Raw genomic sequence first — 24,086 nt, 5'->3', positions numbered from 1 at the left:
GACAGTATTAATCAAATTGTGGTGGTGCTGCGGTAGCATTGTTGCCTCACAGTAAGACGCTGTCCGGTTAGATTCTTAGCTAGAGCGTCTTCTGCGTGGAGACATACGTGAATGGGCGTACCTTCGTTGAAGGTTGTGCGTCAGGGCTGGTAACTCGGCACGTTAAAATCAACTACCAATCATTAGCGGACCGGAGTTCCGCTGTGGCAACCCCTGATCAGGAAAAGCTGAAAGACACAACAACAACAATCAAATTGAACACGCATTAATCAACAATGTACAAAGCAAGTCAGTAAAGAAATTAGTTATATAGCAATAAATAGCAAATAATTAACAAATTAACAAATTTAACAAAAAATGGCACAGTTACAGATAAATGGCCACATGAGTGAGAACAGTGTGATACTAAACTATGAAACTATGAAACAGTGTGATACAGTAATTACAAGACAGAGAAATGCAGTCTTTATAGCAGTTAAAGATAAATCAGTATATGTGTATACATTGTTAACTGAAACTGAGTGTAGAATCAAGATAGCCTTCAGCAGTTAATAGCAGTAGCTGTGAGAATGAGCTAGTTTAGGGTAATGTAAGGGAGTAGTAGGTAGCTTAACCAGGAATATGGCAGGAGCAGAGCCAGTGTTTTGCTAGATGTTCCTTAAGGAGGTTTTTAAAATCATGAATGCTGGGGGTTTTGGCCATAGTTTGAGGAAGAGTGTTCCACAGTTTGGCAATTTTATTGGGAAAAATGGGGGGTCCCCTGTGTGTTGTGGGCTTGGGTAATCTTTAACAATAGTTTATTTGAGGATCTTGGAGCTCTAGGATTGCTCTTAGGTTAAACTAGATTGTTGAGTGCCAGGCTGTTGTTAGGATGTGAATTGTATGTGGGCTCTGAACAGTTGGTTAAATGTTAGAAGGTTTGGTAGTTCTAACCATTTAAGGTGGGAGAGTACAGAAAAGTGGTGGGTTCTGTAAGGATGGCCTCACTCTTTATACTTAGCGTTATTCTCCATGGTAAGAGATTTGCTGTAATTGTGTATTTTTAGCTATTTTGTACACCTCTGTTGCACTATGTTTAAAGCCAGCCATATGTAGCAGTTAATGTGTATGCTTGCCCTAAGATTACGTTTGCTATGACTGATTGAAATAGGTTGCCTGTCACTCCAGAAAGCTCAGTGTGCCTCAAGGTGCCCTTTAAGGCCCTCCATCCAAGCAATGTCTTGAACTCATTAAGATTGTAATATTCAAAAATAAGCAAATACTCCTTTAAGTAAAACCATGAGTACTCCAGTGCTTCCAGAGGTTGCATAAAACCTGATTTGTGTGGAAAAGTGTAGTTCACTGTAAACTCTTGACTCAGATACAGTTTATATTCTGATCTGTGGAAAATTACAATTCTTTTGGATATTGGTTTTAAGGGTAATACCAGGACTGGAGCCATTGCTTTATCTACCAGTCAGATGTACATCTGTGTTTGTCTTAGCATCCAAATTATAGTGTGATATACTGTTAAAGATGTACTGTCAAATTCATTTTAAGGAAAAAAATCTCTCTCTTCACACACTGAATCTAGCATCTTTTATTATGCTACAGTCATCCCTCTCCACAAAGGAGGAGCAACTACAGATCCTGGGAACTATTGCCCCATTAGCCTGACGAGTCTGTTATGCAAAGCTATGGATGTATCATTATGGACTTTATAATAAACAAGGATATAAGGAATCTCCAAACACTGGATTCCACACAGTTTGGTTTTGTGAAGGGTAGATCATGCCTGCTCAACCTGGTCGACTTCTTTGAGTCAGTCACCAGAGCTGTGGATGAAGGCAAGGTGGTTCATGCAGCCTACCTTGATCTGGCTAAGTCCTTTGATACCATTCCCCACTCAGGAATCATAGAAAAACTCACTAAGCTAAGCATCAACCCATATATCACTAGGTGGATTGCAAACTGGCTCACAGATAGAACCCACAGTGTGAAAGTAGCTGACTCCAAGTCAGACTGCTGACCAGTCACGGGTGGACTCCCACAGGGTTCGGTCCTGGGTCCTCTCCTGTTGGTACCTACTTCTCTGAAGCCCAGGCCAACACGAAGGGACTCTGGCTGACAAGGTTCGCAGACGATTGCAAGTTGGGAGCTGCTATTAATTCCCCAAGTGATGTTGACATCCTACAGAAAGGCCTCACTGAGACCAGCAACTGGTGTCAGAACCATGGCATTAAGCTCAATACCAAAAAAATGTGTCATCATCCCCTTTGGGAAAAACCCAGTTCCCATGAATTACCACATTGATGGTAGTCCACTGAACACAAAAGGCATTATAAGAGATCTGGGAACACAGCTTGACAGCAACCTCACTTTTGACCACCACATTACCACTGTGGTCAGAAAGTCCTTCTATGTGGCACATGTCATTACTAAGAGTTTTGCATCCAGGAAGAAAGAGGCCATTGTTTCCCTCTACTCTTCCCTCATTAGGCCAATCATAGACTACAATGCCCCATTTGGCATGTACCTCACTAAACACCTGCAACAACTGGAGAGACCGCAAAAGTACCTCACAAAGAGGATCCTAGGCCTTAAACACTTGTCCTATATGGACAGAATAAAAAAACTCCCAACTATTCTCTGTATCATATCGACTACTTAGAGGCAATCTCTGCTTGACTTACAAAGCCATGTCTGACTAAGCTCTGTTAGAAATGCTACATCTAAAGAAATCCCAATCTTACCACGCCACATGCTCCAGAGACCTCAACCTCATTACCACAATCAACATAACTTGCTGGAGGGACAGGTTCATAACCCAGAGACTGCCCATGTTATGGAATAGACTTCCCATACATGTCAAACAGTGCACCTCACTGGCCCTCTTCAAGAGAAACCTTGATGAGTGAATGGGAAATAGAAAATTCACCCTGAGGATCACTCCAGTGGCACTGGGAACTAAGATGAGGTGGCACGATGCCAGGGTAATCCTATGGGCTAGGCTTGTAAAGGCTCCAGGGCCATTAGCCTAGTACACACTTATGAACCTATGAAATTCGAAAGTCTAACTTCCACTGAAACAGTATAGTGTAGGATTGTGTTAGTACGTCTTCCCTGTCCTATTAAATTTCTTTTGTTACATGAATAGTCTTTTAAACTGAATTTAGAAATGGTATTGTAACATTTCCATCACAGGAATTAATCAAAATCTACAGTTTGTTGACAGCTCACGTTCAAGATAGCAGCTAAAATCCTTTCTGATAATGAGAAGAGTGCTGAAAATTTCATTCAGAAAACAGGCTTCTGTCCTCAAATGTTCTTTTCAGGATATTCTTACCCAGTACGATTCTATAGACATCATCTTTTAAACATCTTTGTTTGGCAATCACTAGTTCTGCTGTCAGTAATGGATCATGATATCAAGTGATGCCCTTTAAAGGCAAAAATAACTTCTTGCCATCTCATCACAGGAAAGTTCATGCCTTGTGGTTCAGCATCATTTCTTTGGTCGTGCAGTAGTTATCATAAAGCATGTGCCTGTTGTCTTTTTGTTTGTACAGACCAAAGCTTTTGTGCTGTGTGAAATGTATTCCCTAATAGCACCAGCTTCACTATCACTTCAGTAATTTTAATATACATGTTTATCCAAATGCTACAGCATAAGAATTCACAGGAAGTAGCTGCAGAAAATTTATATTATGTGTGTGTATATTACTTAATGATGTAAATGCCATCTGCAAAAGAAAGATTGAAAAACTAAGCACCTGCACTTTTCAGTTTCCACTGAAGATGAATAACTAATGTCGGACTCATATAATAAGATCAAATGCAGCACCATCAAAAATCAAGACATGAAACAAACAATGAATGCCCTAACAAATGATTTTCTAGAACTTGTAGCAACATGCCACGATTGCAGCAGAAACAGCAATTTAAATGAAGTTTAAGGACCAATTAATTACTGACAAGAAAGCAGCATGTAATGTGGCTGTTGGAGGTGCTCTGTAGCCCTTGCACCACTTCACTGACACACAGCTACAGGGGAAGTTAGCAATTCTAGAACCTGTGATTAGTTTGTAGAATTCTAAGTTATGCAGGCATTATATTCGCAAATGGTACTTGAATGAAGAAACAAGTGGAAATGCATACAGAGAGTACTTGCACTATGGAACTGCGTACAGTTTAAGTGGTGTCACTGCATGAAGTTATGCTTTACTTCTGTGCTCTCAGAGGACAGCCTGGTGACACAAAGATGCATATTTTGGTGTATGCTTTCTATTTTCCCTAGTCTGTCTGGGATGACCTTGTATCGCAGTCTGATATTGATGAGTGACTCTACTGTCATTTTTGCAATGACGTGGCCTATGCATCAACCTTTACTATCATCCATCAAAAACAAATATGATGTCCACTACTAGAAAAAAATATATTTGGTATTTTTGATGAATAGGCTTTTTCCATCATATCTTTTTTAAATGTATCACTTTGTAACAGATGTGATGGGGATGCAGGTTGTCACTGTCAGATCCAAATAACAGAGGTCCGCCTTTTTCTGCGTGACAGAATGATATACATGTGTGCAGTTTCCTACATGCTGAAAGAAGTCATGGAAATAGAGTGCTGCATAGCAGCCCTAGCTAGTCAGAGATGATGTCAGGAAAAAAATTCCACTAACAGATTATGAAGGCACAGATTTCCCTTAAGTATCTGCTGTGGATATCAGATTTACTAAATTGTATACCTATTTTTGCTACTTCATTTATACTCTCTGCAAGTTTCCTTCATTTATGACTGTGTGGGCTACTTGAAAGAAGGGCTATAGTTTGATGCTTCAGTATTTTTATTTTTCATTAGGGAGTCAAAGGCTGCAGCGTTCCTTTTTCAGTTTGTGTATTGCTTGCTTCTAATTGTTTCTACCACACTTCTGTGCTACTTGTGTATTTTCCTGTGCTATAGCTCTCAGCTGTCCTATTTTGCATCATATTTTGTCCTGTCCCTCTTATAATGTTTGATTTTCTGGACAATCACAAGGAATTACGGTCAGTCAGTAATGCCAGACATTATAGATTCATACTACTAATTATTTTAAAATGTATATTGATGCAAAACATGTTCTATTAACTTTTTGAGTGATTTAAAGTAATATTTAAAAATTGCACTGATTTTGGGCCTTTGTTCCTCATTATTTTTGGCTTTGTCTCAGATTCTTAAGCAAAGAATTTAAGAAGTATGCCCTATACCTTTCTCTGTTTATACACTAACTGGAATAATGTTTGATATCTCAGAAGGTGAATGGAGTTTGGTAACGCACTGTGCTGTCCTCGTCCTGGAGGTAGAGGCTTAGCTCGCAGATGAAAAGAGGAACAACTGTCTCTCAGCCTCTGGAGATGGCAGGAATGAATGGCTTGCAGGAATGAATGGCTTGGGTCCTCTAGCAATATAATCAGAGCCCCAAGGTAGACAGGCCTCTTTCTCACATGACACTTTGAAGTTCTAGACTTGCTCAGTTCACCCATGATCAAGGGTATGTGTAGCTAGTGTTTAGGCATAGTATTTTCCTTCAGGAAGAGGGCAAATGAACAAGACCTGTAGTTGCTATTTGGTTCACTAAATTTGTGTTTAAGCATATTAAGTAATGATAATAACAGATTTGGTTTTACAGTTTGTGGGCAGAGGAGTAAGAGTAGTGATGTAAAATCCATGAAAAGGGCTAGGAGATGAGGTTGTCATAGGTATCACCATGTTGGGCATGGGGGCACAAGAGAATTACTTCTCTCTTAGGGGAGGTCTGCTTAATGTTGAAAGAGATGTTGCGAAGACTATGATTGAAAATGTATATGAAAGATATTTATATGTATACGTGCACATTTTCAGTTTAAAAATATGCACACGTCTGTGTGTTTTATATGCAGGGTAATGATTGGGATTTCTTTAGAAGTAGCATTTCTAACAGAGCTGGGTCAGACATGGCTTTGTAAGTCCAGCAGAGATCGCCTCTAAGTAGGTGATATGAGACAGAGAATAGTTGGAGTTTTTTGAGTCTGTCCATATAGGACAAGTGTTTAAGGCCTAGGATCCTCTTTGTGAGGTACATTTGCGGCCTCTCCAGTTGCAGATGTCTCATGAGGTACATGCCAAATGGGACATTGTACAGATTACAGATCTTTATCACCTTCTTTCTAGCTTGAAACTTCCACAGGAATACCTTCTGTTCCTGGACACTACCATCTGAAGACAGATTATGCATCAGTATTTTTTTTTCATTCCTTCCTATTTTAACTGTTAGTTGTTGAGCATCATCTACCTCTAACCTTGGCATAATTAAGTCTTCTATAAATATTTCCATTTCTGCTCTTTCTTTATTTCCACATTTATCTGCTTTAATAAATTTTCATAAAATTTCTGAAATCTCTCAAAAGCCTGTACAGGTCCTCTTATTATGCCATTACCTCTCAACCTCTTAGAACAAGAAATCTGGACAAGGCCATAAATAATGGGGGGGACAAAGACCCAGAATAGGGACAGTATTTAAATATTGCTGTTAAAACATAGAAAGTTGATAGAATAACAGGTTTTGCATTTGCATGCATTTTTTCTGAAGCATGTGAAGTCTGAAACTCAAATGCCTGTCATTATTTTCTGACTTCAATTCCCAATGGTTTGTCAATGATTTGCCAGAAAACCAAAATTTTATGAGTTACAGACGAAAATTATGAGCCAAAAATCTGGACATTCTGCAAAAATATATACAGTTGAGTAAACTAGGCTTTCCTATGCTTAGCAACAACCCTTTCTGCTTTCTACTGTGTTAGTTGTGCTAAAAGTTATTGTGCTCTGGAAATATAGTTGTTTAACAACAGTCTTTCTAACGTCATGCATATTATCCAGATACTCCATTATGTTCTCTTTATCAGTCTGCATCTGCATCTTTTCTTGTTCTGTGAGGTTCCCCATATTCTGCAGTACATTAACATCTGTCAAGCCTCTCTAACTAATTCCTATTACTTCCTAACCATACATATTTCTCTTTTGATTCTACCATTTTTAAACTCCATTTTCATTTTATCCCTCTCACCAGCTATAACTTTTGAAGATATTTCTATTTTCCTTAATAACTCCCAAATAATTTCCATTACTCACTCCTTAAATTCCACTCCTTTTTATAAGTAGGTGAGAAAGCACCAGAGCCTCATTTTTACTTCATTATCCTGTCTTTTATTGATGCATGATCCTGAATTGTTATTGGGTGTGTATCAAAGCTTTTAATTAAATGCAAATGTTCCTCAGAAATATAATTTCTGTTTAATGTATCCTGGTTGTTATACCTTGAGTAATAATATGTAAATTCTGTCAGAGTTCCTACTACTGAATTCACATCTTCCACACCAAATGTTTTTATAAATTTCTTCTGAAGTCTATCTTCTTTTGTTATATTTTCCTGTCTAGGCCCCTTTGATGCATCTTCACTATTGCAAATCAAGTTCCAGTCCATAGTTATAAGTAGTATTTCCTGCTGAAAGTTGATTTTTTTCCGCCCCAAATTTTCTTAATCTCCATAATAGCCATTTTTGGTGGAATATAAATGCATACCAGTGTAATCCTCCTCCCTTGCCAAATAGTCCCTTACTACCACAAACTTAACATTATGGTCTTTTTTTTCCTCTTTTATCTCTATTGGAGCTCCTCTAGCAATTAGTAAAATTAACCCCCTTTTCCTTTATACCTGATATTCTGCTGAATATCCATCCTGAAATCCTTTTTGTCAAATTTACTTGCTCATTTCTTTCCAAATGTGTCTTCTGCAAAATTGCTATTTGCACTCTGCATTTCTTAATATTTTCAGATCTCACATTTGGTGGTGGCTGAAGTCACCACCTATATCTCAAGGATGCCCCTTTGTTCTTTCTTCTTCCCAAGCCATGGTGTTTACAGGTGCTTCTTACCTGGGATGGGGGGCATTTCTTAGGAAAGATGGTGCAAGGTTCGTGGCCTTCAACAGAGGTTAGCCTTCACAGTAACATCTTGGAGATGAGTGGTCCTCCTATGTTTGTCTAGGACACTCTCCCCTTGGATGAGCTATCTATCCAGACAGACAACATGTCAATCATTTGGTACATCAGCAAAAAGGGAGGGGCTCAGTCTTATCACTTGTGTTGAGACCAATAGGGTTTGGCAGTGGGCAATGCCTTCCCACCGGTTTCTGGGACCAACATACATTTTGGGGAAGTACAGTGTTTTAGCAGACAGGTTGAGCAAGGTATAACCTTCTTCATGAGTGATCCCTCAGTCTGGTAGTAGAGCTTATATTCAGCTGTTGGAGTCAACCTTGTCACCATCTCTTTGTATTACCCCACAACACTAAATGCAGCACATTTGTTGCTCTGATTCCCTTTGAGGGGGAGTCACTGAGGTCCATGTTTGGCTCTCAGGATTTCTTTATGCCATTCTTCCTAACCCATTTAATACCCAAATTTTTTCAGAAAACCTTGGCAAAGAAGATCACAGCAATTCTCATAGCTCCCTACTGGTTTTGACAAGTGTGGTCATCCTTCCTGTGACTTCATCTGATGCACCCTCCCTGGTTGCTGTGCTCAGCTTCAAACCTTTTGTCTTACCAATCTGGTTCGCCTCACCAGCACATTGAATCCTTCAAGTGGACTTCATTGTTTCTCCAATTCCATTGATGGGTAGGCAGTCCAGGCTTTTGTCATCAATCATTCACATATTGACATCTCCTCAGAAATCCTCTTCTAGATTGATAAGTGGAAATGATTCTCAACGTGGGCTTCCAATAATAACTTAAATCTGGTTTCAACCCCTCTTTCAGTCATTTTAGATTTTTTAGCATTACTTTTGAAAAATGGAGCTAGTTACTCCACTATTAAAGTACAATTGGCCACTACTTTCCATATGGGAGAAAATTACACCTCTCTTCCATCCCTCAGACTGTCTAAAGTTGTCCTCATATCTTTTCTCCTTCAGCCTCTGCTCAGGGTCCCAATTCTCCTTTTTGATATTACTTTTTTTCTACAGGCCTTGACAGGTCCTCCGTTTGAGCCTGTGGCCAGAGTTGTTTTTAAATTTTTGTCTGGGAAAAATCTGTTTTTAGTGGCCTTCACCTTTACCAGGAGAATTTCTGAACTCCCCTGCATTATCTTCTAAAGATCCCTACCTGGTCTTTCACAAAGACAGGATATCCTTGAGAACTAATCTATCCTTTCTTCTTCCCTAAGGTGGCTTCTGAATTATCAGTCAACCAATCAGTCCGTCTTCCAGTGTTCTTTCCAATTTTTTTAAGCAAAGGAAAACACATTTTACATTTGCTGGATGTGTACCGCCAGCTATGTTAGAAATACTGATCAGTTATTTGTCTCTCATTCTTCTGTCAAGATGGGAAAGGCAGTGTCTAAAGTAAGTCCCTCCCATTCAACTAGGTCTGTGTCATCTTTGATACCCTTCTTTTTCAATGTACCATTTGATGACATACATGCTGCAGCTACGTGGTCCAAGGTCCATACTTTCATTTCACACTTCAAATTAGACATACAGTCAAGGTAAGAACCTCCTTTGATTCAACTGTGCTCCAGAATATTCTTCCATGAGACCTCCCAGCGGTTGCAGTAGCTGGAGACTGTGTTTCATCCATTTAGGAATGGATGGAAGAGACAACAACAGGTATGAAACTTATGTACTTATCATAAAGATCTGTGTTGTCTGCTTATGTCCTTCCTCAACTTTCCGCCCTCCTTCTCTCATCCCTGTTTTAACCTGACGCACTGTATTCATTCCTGGAGTGATTTGGCTGACCTAACTTTAGCTATCATAGGGCTTTATTTCAAGCCTACACATTGCAACTGTTTTTTTCTTTTCATTGTTATACAAGTGTTATCTCCTAATATTCTTGGGGTTGCTTTTCTGTACTCTGGTATTATGGGAAAACTCAGTCTGAGGTAACTTGCTCATCACAACACGATTATATGTAAATGGTTAGGAACCTGAACTCCAGATCTAAAGCTGGAGTGTCCAAAGTCAGATCCAACTCATATCCAAAGACCCATCTGTTGAGGTAGGACAGAAGAGAACAACACAGATCTATTGCTATGGGTAAGTACATAACTGTTGTTTTATACATACACAATTGTGTCTCACTCTTAAAGTGGTAGGACATTTGGCAGAACAAGTCTATCTGTAATCTCCTCTCAAATGATTTTATTGTGCTCCATTCATTGTGCAAGAAAATGCTTGTTGTCATACTAAAAATCAAGAAAAAATTATCAGGTGTAACTTTTTGCCCTATAGTGTTTGTTCTGCTGCCAGGTGTGCAGCTATGTAGCTTTTATACATCACCCAGACAAGTGATAGCTCTGAAGCCTAAAATCTGCTGTTATGGTTGTTGCACATTATTATGAAGGGTTACTGGGATGAGGGTTGTACTTTGTAATACTTGAATTTGTTGTGTAAATTTTGTTTTCTGCAACATTGCAGTTTTCAGACAGATTACTGTTAATATGATAAAAATATCTTGCATGTTGAATGGATTTTTTCTTTTTGTCTGGGTTACCAACACTCCCAAGCAATGCTTGAGCCATTTAAGTTTGAAACACTGAGCTTAAATGTCCTGCTTTTTAATTGTGTTACCTCTAATGTTACCTGTGAATTCAGTGTAATGAACTCTGTTGAAGATAGAACCCCAGGAATGTATTTCTGCTAACCTGGCCGGAACTCTTGCTATAATCAGCTCTCTTCGGAACGCTAATCTCCATGCCAATCTATGATGTGCAAACTCTTCATCTCATCTCCTCCCTGCTCTAGCTCACTAGTATAGCACACTGACCCGAACTTAAGGCATTGCAGTGTCCATATAGCTATCATTTTTCCCCACCCATCCACTCCTAGAAAACTCTGCTACTATCCTACTGGACATTTTCCTTTCATGCTAAGGCAAACAGGCCACCTATACTGGTCCTACAAGCCCAACTCGCTCATCTATTTTATTCCTGCCATCTTGCTCTGTCTACAGTCTTACCCAACCATTCCCAATTAGCAATCTGGCCCCATATGCAGACACAGTGCCACCTGGTGGCCACAAGAATTAGTTTCATTCAGAGTTCACTACCTGGTCCCGCTAACTATTGGATGATGACGCCCCTCTTACAACTACAGCTCACTACAAAGCTCTCCACTCCTACAGCTAACTTTGACTCACTCTCTGTTTTTCCCTGAACCTGCTGTTTTCCCTGAACCTGCTGTTACATATCACTTCTAATCTGGTCAGTCACAGAACTAATGTTCTCAAACCTTTAGGACATTAGACCCTACCTCTCTCCAGTTATTACCCCAAACAAATGCTACTAGCTACATTTTAATTCAATTAAATGTTACCATTCTCCCATATATGACTGCGTATTTCCTCCTCCTTTTATTCCACAGTGCATCCTCTGCGTCGGGAATCAAACCCTTGCCTAGACCTACGTCAAGTTGTGACAGCTATAAAGACAGGCTGAACACCAGCTATTTAATTCTAATTCCGATTATTTCCAGCTATGTACAACTATTAAAACCAACTACTTAAACTAATTCAAGTTATTAGTTCCACTCTACTACCGTTACACGACTTTTAGCTGGCAAGGTGCTAATTGCAGTTTTGCCCCCAGCTGAGAAGTAAACGCCTGAACTCTACAACAGCCATCACAAAGCAGAAAGTATCCTAGCTCTCCTGTACTGTTGCTGAAGTACCCTACTATGCTCCCAGGCCCTCCCCAAACAGAAAACCCATCTCTGCTCCCTGCTATCCCCTACTTTCAACTGGCTAAACACTTTGCCAATTGGCCTCCTAACAGTAAATCTTGAACAGAATAAAGCTATATTTATGATAGCATATTGTTTCTCACTCTAATTTGGCTTCTAATGTTTGAATTGTCACATCTTAAAACTTGGTTTGGGATATCTTACCATTGTTAAGCTCACTGATACTTTTTCTTCAGGATCCCTGCCCCCAGACCTTGGTGCTGCCCCACTCTGTTCACCCTCACTAATGCTTGGGCTTACTCCTCTCCCCTACCCCCATTTCCCACCCACCCCACTACCTGTAGATTTAAACCTAACCTTCCCCACATCCAACCAATCACAGACTTGACACTGCCTCACAACCAACCAATCACTGAACTTACACTTCCTATCCCACCCCACTACATTTACCAATTAACATATTCTCACCTACAACAATGACACCCACCCACTGTCACAACCTAGTCACCTCACTCTCATGCAAACACTAAACCTCTACCTCACCTCTTATCACATCACACTGCACACACCTTTAACTACCTCTACAAAACAAACTTCCACCTACAACTGCAGCACTCCTCATTACAAACCAACTTATTTCACCAAATCTCTTCCATACCATCACTGTAACACCAAACACACTTAGGATACTCTCGATTACCCCTAAATCACCTACTACTAACAAGTACATTGCCATCTTAATTAAACTCAGTAAACTCCTCCACCACATTCTCTACCAATTAATAATTGCAGGTGATATTCACCCAAATCCAGGGTCTAACCCTCCACAAACCATCCCAGCAGATACCACTGTCCCATCAAACCAGCTACTAATCAGTAGACCATAAACTAGTCTACTAATTCTGTGCTTAACTATTCTAAGTGTTAACAATAAGGTCGACTTACTACATGCACTACTCTACACCTACAACCCTGATATATTATGTCTGACAGAAACCTGGCTAAAGCCCACTACTTCAGACAAAGAACTTCTGCCTACAGGTTAGAATGTACTCTGCCAAGATAGATTAACTAAAAAAGGAGGTGGTGTAGCCCTACTCTATAAAAATACCCTAAATATTACCACAATTAATCTAGATACTCCCACTTTCAACAACTCTGAAATCCTCCTAGCTAAACTCAAACTTATTAACAAAAAGTCACTCAACATTGTCACATGCTGTATACCACCTGGCAGTAACATCCCAACCACAGAAGCCTTCCTACAGTAGTCAAACCAAAATCTCCCTCAGGAAACCATTATACTCGGTTATTTTAACATAGATTGGAATACCTGCTCAACCTTAAACCCAACCAACCATATTAACCTCTATAACTTTTCGCAAGTTATCCAAAGTAGCACTAGACTAGGAACTCCTAAAATTAAAGAAAGCCTCCTAGACTGGATAGTGATTAACAGGACAAGCACCCCATACCAAGCAGGTGTCCTCCCAGACACCCTCAGCGACCATCAACCCACTTTTCTATTAAAATTCAAAACCCAATCCACACCTAACTCCAGATCAATAACAACCCACAACACAAAAAACTTTGACCCCAACAAATTCAAACTCGTACTAAAACACCATAACTGGTGCATACTAAAGATCTTACCCCTAGAAGAAGCCATAAACCATTTTAACAACACCTTCTTAAGTATCCTAAATGCCCATGCCCCACCCCGTATCATTAAACTCAAAACTAAAACAGCCCTCTGGATCACCAAAGAGAGTTAAAGAGAATTTCAGACAGGAACAAAGCCTGGCACACTTGGAGAGTCAGTAAAACCCCAGCAGCTAGGATATAATTCCAACAGCTCAGAAATGAAACAAAAAGGTCAATCTTCCTAGAAAAAAATAATTATTTCCTTGACCTACAAAACAAGCACCAAAACAACCCCAAGAAATTCTGGGGAGGTATAAACAATTTACTCCACCCTGGCCGCCCCTTCACCCCATCCCCTACTTCAGCTAATGAAATCACAAATATGCCAGACACATTATATCTCATAGAGACTATTGCTAACTTTGTTCAAAAACAGGCAACAACTACTACCACTAATCACCCACAACCTACAGATGGACCTAAAACTTCCTTCCAGTTTCTACCCATCCCGACCAACTATGTCAAAAATTTACAACTTAAACTTGAACCTACCTCACTAGCAGCTAATAAACTACCTGCTGAATTCCTTCAGCTGGCTGCTAATGAACTTGGCTTCCCCATATCTCTCCTACTAAATAGATCTATTTCAGAAACCTCAATCCCACCCATCTAGAAAACCTCCTGTATTATCCCCCTCCATAAAGGTGGAACCTCCACTGATCTCACCAACTATCGCCCTATAGCCATTCTGTCTCCTCTGGCCAAAATACTTGAGAAACGCATACACCACCAACTCATGCCATACCTGATTAATAACCAACTGCTTTCTCCTTCACAGCATGGATTTAGGCCAGCACATAGCACTAACAACCAACTGCTTTCTCCTACACAGTATGGATTTAGGCCAGCACATAGCACTACCACCGCCCTACTTTCTTTCACAAATGTCATCAATCAAAACAAACACATAGGCAAACTAACGTCTGCCATATTTCTGGACCTATCCAAGGCCTTTGATATGGTCAGTCATGCCAAACTGTTACATGCCCTTGTTGACCTCAGCTTAAGTAACCAAATCCTAGCATGGTTTCAGAACTACCTACATGGAAGACAACAAGCAGTGCAGTGGACAATAACTTATCCTCACTGCTACCCATCACCACAGGGGTCTCACAAGGATCCATTTTAGGTCCCCTCCTATTCTCCGTATTCACAAATAGTCTTCACACTATTTGTCAAAATACAACAAAACCCAAAACCTAAATTGGCAAGTTCAACACTTGCTATAATCAAATTGCAAAATTTGCAGCAGGTGCCTCCTATTGTGCCAACCACTGCCTATCCCTAAAGCAACTTGACTGGCTTGAATTCCCTAATCTCCTGAACTATTATCAACTATCCTTTGCCCACAACTTCCTCTTATTCCCAGACAAAACCCCATCACTGGCTAATCTGCCTAGTACCCCAAGCTAATACCAGACAACTTCACTCTAACAACAAAAGACTAATTAAGATCACAAAAACCAAGAACACAGCAGGTGACTCCCTCTTCCCCAACTATATTGGCAAAATCTGGAACTCCCTACCCATGTTTATTACCTCAGCTGTCTCAAAAGACACATTTAAAAAAACTCTTGAAGGAACATGTCAAGCACTCATGGATCTGCACATGCTCACCACCTGGCTAAATCCCCCCCCACCTTACACTCTATACCCCTACATCAACTACTCAAATTAACACCTCTTTTTCCTGCCTCCCATACATATCCCAACATCCTTTCAACCTTCCCTATTGCTCCCCTACTACTTATCCCCACTACCTAATATCCAGTTACAATTTCTTCCCCTCTACCTACCTACCAACTTCTTCACTATTCTATTCTCCTCTTCCTCACTAGTATGGAAAAACTAAATCTTAAACTGAATACTTGAGTGTATCCTATCCAAAACTGTTAAACTTGAATCTAACTTTGCCTTAAACTGACCTATGACAACCTTCATACCCGATATGTAAACTTGAACTAAGCATGAATAATACCTGTATGTTAACTTGAACTAAGCATGAATAATGTGTTACTTAGCTATGTTAAGTCTGTTATTCTCTATGAATGTGAACGCCTCTGTATTGCTTGTAATGATTAGCTGAATTTTACTGTGGAGCTTTTCTCCTCGGGCCTCCGCTGAAAACGGACAAGCATCCAGTCAGATTTTCCTGTCAACAAATCTAAAATAAATAAATACAAAATATATATATATATATATATATGTGTGTGTGTGTGTGTGTGTGTGTGTGTGTGTGTGTGTGTGTGTGTGTGCATATATAGACAAACACACGTACATTATGGGCAAGGGTTAAATGATGAAGAGTACAAAAAACAAAGAGCCAGCACAATTGACTTCAAAATCACTTTGTATTCATAAATACATACAGCAAACAGACCGGTTTCGGCTGGATAAACACAACCTTCCTCAGTGTAAAAAACACAAACAAATAATATGCTGTTTAAATAGTATAAGGCCATTTCCCATTGGTAGAATACTCATAAATATTCATTAAGCCCTGGTGGGAATAAACCCCCTAACTTGATGATCCACTTTCTTTCTTTATTATTTAGGATATTATGCCATTCAGTTTTATTTAGTCGATTACCATGAATAACATCAATCACCGTGAAATTGAACTGTGCAGTGGGATGCAATAAGTAATGTTTGTATAAAGCATTTGTCATTTTTTTATGTTTGATGTTACTTATATGTTCCGAAATCCGTGATCTTAATGGACGGGACGTCTGTCCTATGTAGAAAGCTCCACATTGGCAAGTAGCAAGGTAAACAACCCAATCATTGCTACAGTTGGCAAAAAAGCCTATATCATAAACCCTGGAGCAATTTCTACTAGAAAAAGCCTTAGCTGTAGTCACAAATCTACAATTCGAGCAGTGGCCACATGGAAAACATCCATATAAGGCTTTACCTGACAGTGTGGTCTGTTTGTGTATGGGGAGTTTAGTGTCACAGTGCTTATAATGATTAAAATAGGATTTCAGATTTTTTCCATTCCTATATGAGAAAATACATCTATTAGGAATAAAATTGGCAATATTATTATCAGATTGAAGAATGTTCCAATTCCTATGAACACTGTCCAAAAGACAATTGGTGTTATGAGCATAGGTAGTAACAAATCTTAATGTAGAAGATGCAACAGCAGTTTTATCTTTATATTGAAGTAATTCTGACCTGTCCATGTTATGTACCTGATTCTTAGCCATTACAATGTTGCCAACCTGGTAGCCTCGTTGTATGAATCTGTCCGTTAGGTCTCTCTCATTCAAACAAAATGTATGTGTCTTGGAACAGATACGTTTGGCCCTTATAAACTGTGATTTAGGAATATTTCTAGTGATGTGTGGTGGATGGTAACTGGAAGCGTGTAGGACTGAATTATATTGTGGGAACTTTCTAAACATTTCAATGATTAAATGATGAAGAGGTCATGTGCTGTTATGGTTGTCCCAGGTGGTCATAATTTCCATTGAATGAGTGCAGCTGGTCAAAGCTAATGGTCCCTGAAATGGTATCTGTGACCTCAGCTGTATGAAGTGTGTTCCTATCCCGTGCGTGTGCATGTCTTTAGGTAAGCATGGAATTAATATTAACATGTGGGAGGCATTCTGGGGTGCAGGATGGTTTGCCCTCTGTTTGTTTATTTTATTTATTTGACATTTGTTGACTGGGAATGCCCGACTGAGCTAGTGCCCTTTTTTAGTGGAGGCCCGGGAAGAAAAGCTCCACAGAATAAATGGAATGCATTGTTACAATTCATAGTATTAACATTTTACATTGTGTATCAGGGTTGATATTCAAGTTTTATACAATTGAAACCAACAGAAAAAGGGAGATTTATACACAAGGAGAGGGAAGAAAATATAATTAGATTTAAATGCACACAATCAAGTAGATAAAACATTTGATATAAGGAATAAAAGATGTGGTAAACATGAAGGTAAATGCATGTTTTGCCAAGGCAGGTTGGATATAATTCACCATTGTGCAGGTTATATGAGGAAGTTAGGGGAGTAGTTAACATAAAAACATAGTGAAAATGAGGGTAAAAGGAAGGCTGTAGGAGACAATAGTGAAGTGGTGGCAGAGAACAGGTAGGTTGGGATTGAGATGTAGATTAGGGAGGGTGGGCTGGACTATACTTAATACAGTGACAAGCCCAGGAATTAAGCAGACGTTGTTTTAGAGCTTGTTTAAATTCATGTATATGAGCTAAGTTTCTGAAGTGCAAGGGCAATTTGTTCCAGGCTAGGGCTGGTTTGTAGCTATAGAGGGTTTGACCTATGGATTTTTTGGATTGTAAGTTTACAACAGTTGTTGGTCTGAGCTTCTGAAAGTTCTGGAAGGAGTATAAAGTGTGATGAGTGGAGTGATAGAAGGACAGGCATAGGGTGTGTTTAGGATGGAATGAATGATAGGAAGCTGGGAGGAAAAGAAGTTGTTGGAGGAACTCTAGCTGGTTTAAAAATTTGAGGGATTGAAAGTGATGTGTCTCAGGTGTGGTTCACAACAAATCTCGCTACTTTGTTATGAGTGGATGCAAGTTTGGTTACAAGAGAGGCTTGTAGGTTAGTTAGTATTTGTGAACTATAGAGAAGACTAGGAAGGAGGAAGGCATGGTAAGTCTAGAGTCATTAGTGAGAAATTTATTTCTATAAAGTAAGCCAAGTTTTTGATGTGTCTTCTTCATGCAATGGTGGACATGGAGGTCGAGTTTGAGTTGGTCATCTATGATGACTCCAAGCGGTTTGGTGTGAGTTTCTGCATTGACTGTGTTGTTTACAGATGTAATGGAGAAAGTAGGCTTGAGATGTGTAAAAGATATAGGTAGGTTCATAGGAGAGTACTAGGCTAATGGCCCTGGACCCTTTACAAGCCTAGCCCAAAAGATTCCCTGGCAACATGCCGCCTGACATGATTTCCATGTGCCTCTGTCCAGCAGGGCCACTGAAATGATCCCCGGGGTGAATTTTCTGTTTCACATCCACTTGTCAAGATCTTTCTTGAAGAGGGCCAGTGAGGTGCTCTACTTGATGTGTAAGGGAAGTCAATTCCAGAGCATGGGCTGCCTCTGGGTTAGGAACCTGTCTCTCCAACAAGTTCTGTTGATTGTGGTAACGAGGATGACGTCTCTGGCGCATGTGTTGGATGTTGTTGATGTGATGGATTGGGATTTCTTTAGATGTAGCATATCTAGCAGTGCTGTCTGACATGGCTTTGTAGGTCAAGCAGAGATCGCCTCTAAGTAGGCGATATGATACTGAGAAAAGTTGTAGTTTTTTTTTTTAGTCTTTTCGCATAGGGCAAGTGTTTAAGGCCTAGGCTCCTCTTAGTGAGGTATTTCTGTGGTCTTCCTAGTTGTTGTATATGTCTAGTGAGGTACATGCCGAATGGGGCATTGTACTCAATAATTGGTCTAATGAGGGAAGAGTAGAGAGAGACAATGAGCTCTTTCTTCCTGGAGGCAAAATCCTTTGTAATGAGATGTGCCACATAGAAGGATTTTCTGCCCACAGTGGCAATGTGATTATCAAAGGATAAGTTGCTATCCACTTGTGTTCTCAGATCTCTTATGACACCTTCAGTGTTCAGTGGACTACCATCGATCTGGTAGTTCATGGGTACCGTGTTCTTCCCAAAGGGAATGAAGATGCATTTTTTGCCGTTGCGCTTGAGGCCATGGTTCTGAAATCAGTCATTGGTCTTTGTGAGGCCTTTCTGTAGAATATCAGCATCATTTGGGGAGCTAATAATGGCTCCCAGTTTGCAGTCGTCAGCGAACTTGGTCACCCAGAGTCCCTTGGTTTTGCCCTAGACTTCAGAAAAGTAGATGCCAAACAGGAGAGGACCCAAAACCAAACCCTGTAGAACTCCACTCATGACTGGTTGGTAGTCTGACTTGAAGTCCACTACTTTCACTGTATGAGTTCTATCCATGAGCCAGTTTGCAACCCACCTTGTGACATAGGAGTCAATGCCTAATTTAGTGAGTTTATCTATGATTCCTGAGTGAGGAATTGTATTGAAGGCCTTGGCCAGATAGAGGTAGGCTGTGTGAACTACCTTTCCTTCGTCCACAGCTCTGGTGACAGACTCAAAGAAGTCTACCAGGTTGAGCAGACAAGATCTACCCTTAACAAATCTGAACTGCATGGGGTCTACAGTCTGGAGATTCCCTATGTCCTTATTTATTAGGTCCATGATGATGCATTCCATAGCCTTGCATACCAGATTAGTCAGGCTAATGGGGTGGTAGTTCCCAGGGTCCATAGTCGCACCCCCTTTGTGGAGTGGGATTACTGTAGCAGTACACCATTCGGCGAGGACAAAGCCTGAAATGAGACTGTGATTGAACAGAGCACTCAGATGTGGTGCCAGTTCATTTTGCAATTCACGTAGAACACAGCCTGGGATGTTGTCAGGTCCCATGGAAGCTGTATTCTTGGCCTTGGCCAGTGCAATTTTAACCTGTGCAACTGTAATATTGGGTACTTGGCATTCCTCAGGCATTGTGATTTGCCCTTTAGGGGGTGATAGGGGGGTAAAGTTGACACTGAATCTGTCAGCCAGTATACTTGCAATGTCTATTGGCTTAGTATAGGAGTTACCATTGTGTAATAGCTCTGAGCAAATCTGAGTATTGCCTTGTAGATTTTTGACATAACTGTAGAAGTCCTTGTGGTTGTCTTTAGTATATGTTGCTATTTTGTTTTCGTAGCTAGTTTTGGAGGATTTGATGAGGGATCCCAGCTTTTTGTTAAGGCTGACAAGGGAGTTTTTCCAATCTTGGGACTTTTGCCTTGTTCTGGAAAAGTTTCTTCCTTTCTGTTGTAGAGTTTGTTTATGGCAGGGGACCACCAGATTGGCTTCCTTTTTTTGGAGGAGAGTGTCTTGGTTCTATTGGGAATGGTCCATTCCATCATTTGTATACGTGTTCGTTCAGTGCATTGGAGTATGATTCTGCCATCTTGCATTTATTCTCTATTTGCATGGGCAATATAAAGTTAGCCACCTCAGTTTTCAGAAGCCCAAAGTTGGCTTTGAAGAAGGTTTTTACAGTGGTTTCCTTTGCAGGGGTGTGTGGATGGAATGTGGATATTCATGGTGACTAGTTTGTGGTCAGATCTGACCAGGGAGGAGTTGACAGTTGGTGTAGAGCAACGGTCGCCCATATTAGTGATAACCAGGTCGAGAATCTTGCTACCCCTAGTGGGGGTAAAAAGGGGGGGGTTGGAATTTAAAAACCGGAAAATTTTTTTTTTTCTTTAAATTTTTTCCCCCCCCTTTTTTTTTTTTTTTTTTTTTGGCCCCCTATTTTTTTGTTTAAATTTTTTTTCCTTTTAAAAAATTTTTTTTAAAAAAAAACCCCCCTTTTTCCCTTTGGGGTTTTTTTAAAATTTTTTGGGTTTTTTAAAATTTTTTTTCCCTTTTTTTTTTTTCCCCCCCTTTTTCCCTTTATTTCCCTTTTGGGGAAAAGGGGGTTTTTTTTTTCCCCTTTTTTTTAACCTTTCTTTTTTTTCCCAAAAAAAAATGTTTTTTTTTTCTTTAAAATTTTTTTTTTTTTTTGGGGAAAATTTTTATTCCCCTTTTTTTGGGTTTTTTTTCCCCAAAAAACCCCCCCCCAAAAAAAAAAAAAATTTTTTTTTTTAAAAAAGGGGGTTTTTTTTTTTCCCCCCCCCCGGGTTTTTGACCCTTGGGTTTTTTTTTTTTTTTTTTTTATCCGGGGGGAAAATTTTTTTTTTTTTGGGGGGCCCCCCCCTTTTTTTTCCCCCCCCGGGGGGGGGAAAATTTTGGGGGGCCCCCCCCCCTTTTTTTTCCCCTTTTTTTCCCTTTGTTCCTTTTTTGGGGGGGCCCCCCCGCCCCCTTTTTTTTTCCCTTTTTTTTTGGTTTTTTTTCCCCTTTTTTTTGGGGGTTTTTTTTTTTGGGTTTGGGGGGTTTTTTTTTTTTGGGGGGGTTTTTTTTTTTTTTGGGGTTTTTTGTTTTTTTCCCTTTTTCTTTTTTTCTTTTTTTGGGGGGGGGGGGGGTTTTCTTTTTTTTGTGGTTTTTTTTTTGTTTTTTTTTGGATTGGGTTTTTTTTTTTTTTTTTTTTTTCCCGGTTTTTTTTTTTTTTTAAAAACCCCCCCTTTTTTTTGGGGGGGGGGGGAAAAAACCCCCCCCCCCCCTTTTCCCCCTTTTTTTCTTTCTTTTTCTTTTTTTAAAAAAAAAACCCCCCTTTTCCTTTTTTCCCCCCCTTTTTTTTTTTTTTTTTTTTCCCCCCCCCCCTTTTTTTTTTTTTTTTTTTTTCCCCCTCCTGTTTTTTTTCTTTTTTTTTTTTTTTTTTTTTTTTTTTCCCCCCCCCCCCCCCTTTTTCCCCCCCCTTTTTTTTTTTTTTTTTTTCCCTTTTTTTTTTGTCCCTTTTTTTTTTTTTCCCCCTTTTTTTTTGGGGGTTTTTTTTTGCTTTTTCCCAAAAAATTTTTTTTAAAAAACCCCCCTTTTGGGGGGTAAATTTTTTCCCCCCTTTTTTTTTGGGGGGGAAAATTTTTCCCCCCTGTTTTTTTTTTCCCCTTTTTTTTTTTTTTCCCCCCCAAAAAAATTTTTTTCCCTTTTTTTTTTTTTAAATTTTTTTTCCCCCCTTTTTTTTCCCCCTTTTTCCCCCCCTTTTTCCCCCCCCCCTTTTTTTTTCCCCCCCCCCTTCCCCCTTTTTCCCCCTTTTTCCCCCTTTTCCCCCCCTTCCTTTCCCCCCCCTCCTTCTTTTCTCTTTTTTTTAAAATTTTTTCCCCCCCCCCCTTTTCCCCCCCTTTTTTCTTTTTTCCCCCCCTTTTCCCCTTTTTTCTTTCCCCCCCTTTTTTTTTTTTTCTTTTTTTTTTTTTTTTTTTTCCCCCTTTTTTTCCCCTTTTTTCCCCCTTCCCTTTTTTTCCCCCCCCCCTTTTTTTTTCTCCCCTTTTTTTTTTCCCCCCCCCCCCCTTTTTTTCCCCCTTTTTTTTTTTTCCCCCCCCCCTTTTTTTTTTTTTTTTTCCTGTTTTTTCCCTTTTTTTTTTTCCTTTTTTTTTTAAAAATTTTTTGTGTGGTTTTTTTTTTAAAATTTTTTATGTTTTTTTTTTTTTAAAAAAAATTTTGTTGGGGGGGTTTTTTTTTTTTTGTTTTTTTTTTTAAAATTTTTTTTAAAGGGGGGTTTTTTTTTAAAAAATTAAAAAATTTTTAAATTTTTGCAAATTTTTTTTTAAAAAATTTTTTTTAAAAAAATTTAAAAAAAATTTAAAAATTTTTTTTTAAAAAAAGGAAAAAATTAAAATTTTTATTTTTTTAAAAAATTTTTTTTTTTGGCAATTTTTTTTTTTTTAAAAATTTTTTTTTTTTTTTATTTTTAAAAATTTTTTCTTTTTTTTTTTTAAAAAATTTTATTAAAAAATTTTTTTTTTAAAAAAAACCCCCCCCCCCCCCCAAAAAAAAAAAATTCCCCCCCCCCCAAAAAAAAATTTTCCCCCGGGAAAAAAAAAACCCAAAAACCCCCAAAACAAAGGGCCCCCCTTTTTTTAAAACCCCCCCCCCAAAAAAAAAAACCCCCCCCTTTTTAAAAACAAAATTTTTTTTAAAAAAAAAACCCCCCCCAAAAAACTTTAAAAATTTTTTTAAAAATAGGTTTTTTTTTTTTTCCCCCCCAAAAAACCCCCAAAAAACCCTAAACCCCCTTTTTTTTTAAAAAAAAAAAAACCCCCAAAAAAAAAAACCGAAATTTAAAACCCCCCCCCAAAAAAAAAAAACCCCTTTTTTTTTTAAAAACCCCCCCCACAAAAAAAAAAAAAAAAAAACCCCCCAAACCCAAAAAAACCCCCAAAAAAAAAAAAAAACCCCCCCCAAAAAAAAAATTTTTTTTTTCCCCCCCCCCCTTTTTTTTCCCTTTTTTTTTTTAAAAAAATCCCAAAAAAAAAAATGTGGATCTATTTAATTTTTCCCCCTTTTGCAAAAAGTGGAGAATTGTAACTTGCATTTCCATCTCCACAAAGGGAAGCAAATTTATGCATAACCTAGTTCTGAGTACTGTGATTTTTAACTCCCTGCTGCAATTGCTTTTTTTTCTTTTTTTGCTACAGTGCATTCTTTGCCATAGATGTCTGCTGTTATCCTTCATTATCCTATTTGTTGTTTATTCCTTCCCCTCCCCCTTAAGAGGGCAGTGGGTATGGAAAAATAGTGCTGTAACCAAAAAATGCAGGTGGGCTGTGCCTTCTCATGCCTCCTCATTACTGACGAACAGTAGCTTACCTTCCTTCTGGGAGACACCCACCGGGTTGTGTCAATAGAACCCTAGTCCCTCCTCCAGCGATAGTAGAGCTGACCATTAGCTTAGCTAGGAAAGGTCAAAGGGGGCAACTTTCTTGGGTGCACATTCTGCGATCAGTCTGATCCTGATCCAATCACTGTTTTGTGCAATACTGACTTTAAAAGACAGTATTGTATTTGTGGTCAAACCTGAGTGGCTCTAGTGTTCCTTGTACGATCTCAACTTTAAGAATTGATTGCTGTGATTTAAAAAAAAAAAAAAGATATTTATTTATTTTCAGTAACACCTCATTGCTGTAGAGCTCCTTGCATGGTATAAACCGTAGCAACTGCTTGCTGCATTTTACTTTAAAAAAAAGTAAAAAAAAAAGATTTCTTGT

General features: G+C 39.1%; 1 protein-coding gene across 5 annotated transcripts in view; it reads left to right on the top strand.

The window, feature by feature from the left end:
• Positions 1–24,086, top strand: part of TBC1D22A (TBC1 domain family member 22A) — a 5,448,426-nt gene that overhangs the window by 1,261,006 nt on the left and 4,163,334 nt on the right. The gene's annotated exons all lie outside the window — the stretch shown is intronic.

This window comes from Protopterus annectens, chromosome 11.part0 (genome assembly GCF_019279795.1).
Source record: "Protopterus annectens isolate FY-2018-M chromosome 11.part0, PAN1.0, whole genome shotgun sequence".
NCBI classification, from domain to species: Eukaryota; Metazoa; Chordata; order Ceratodontiformes; family Protopteridae; genus Protopterus; species Protopterus annectens.
Note: the sequence above shows the minus strand (reverse complement) of the source record. Positions and strands in the feature narration are given on the sequence as shown.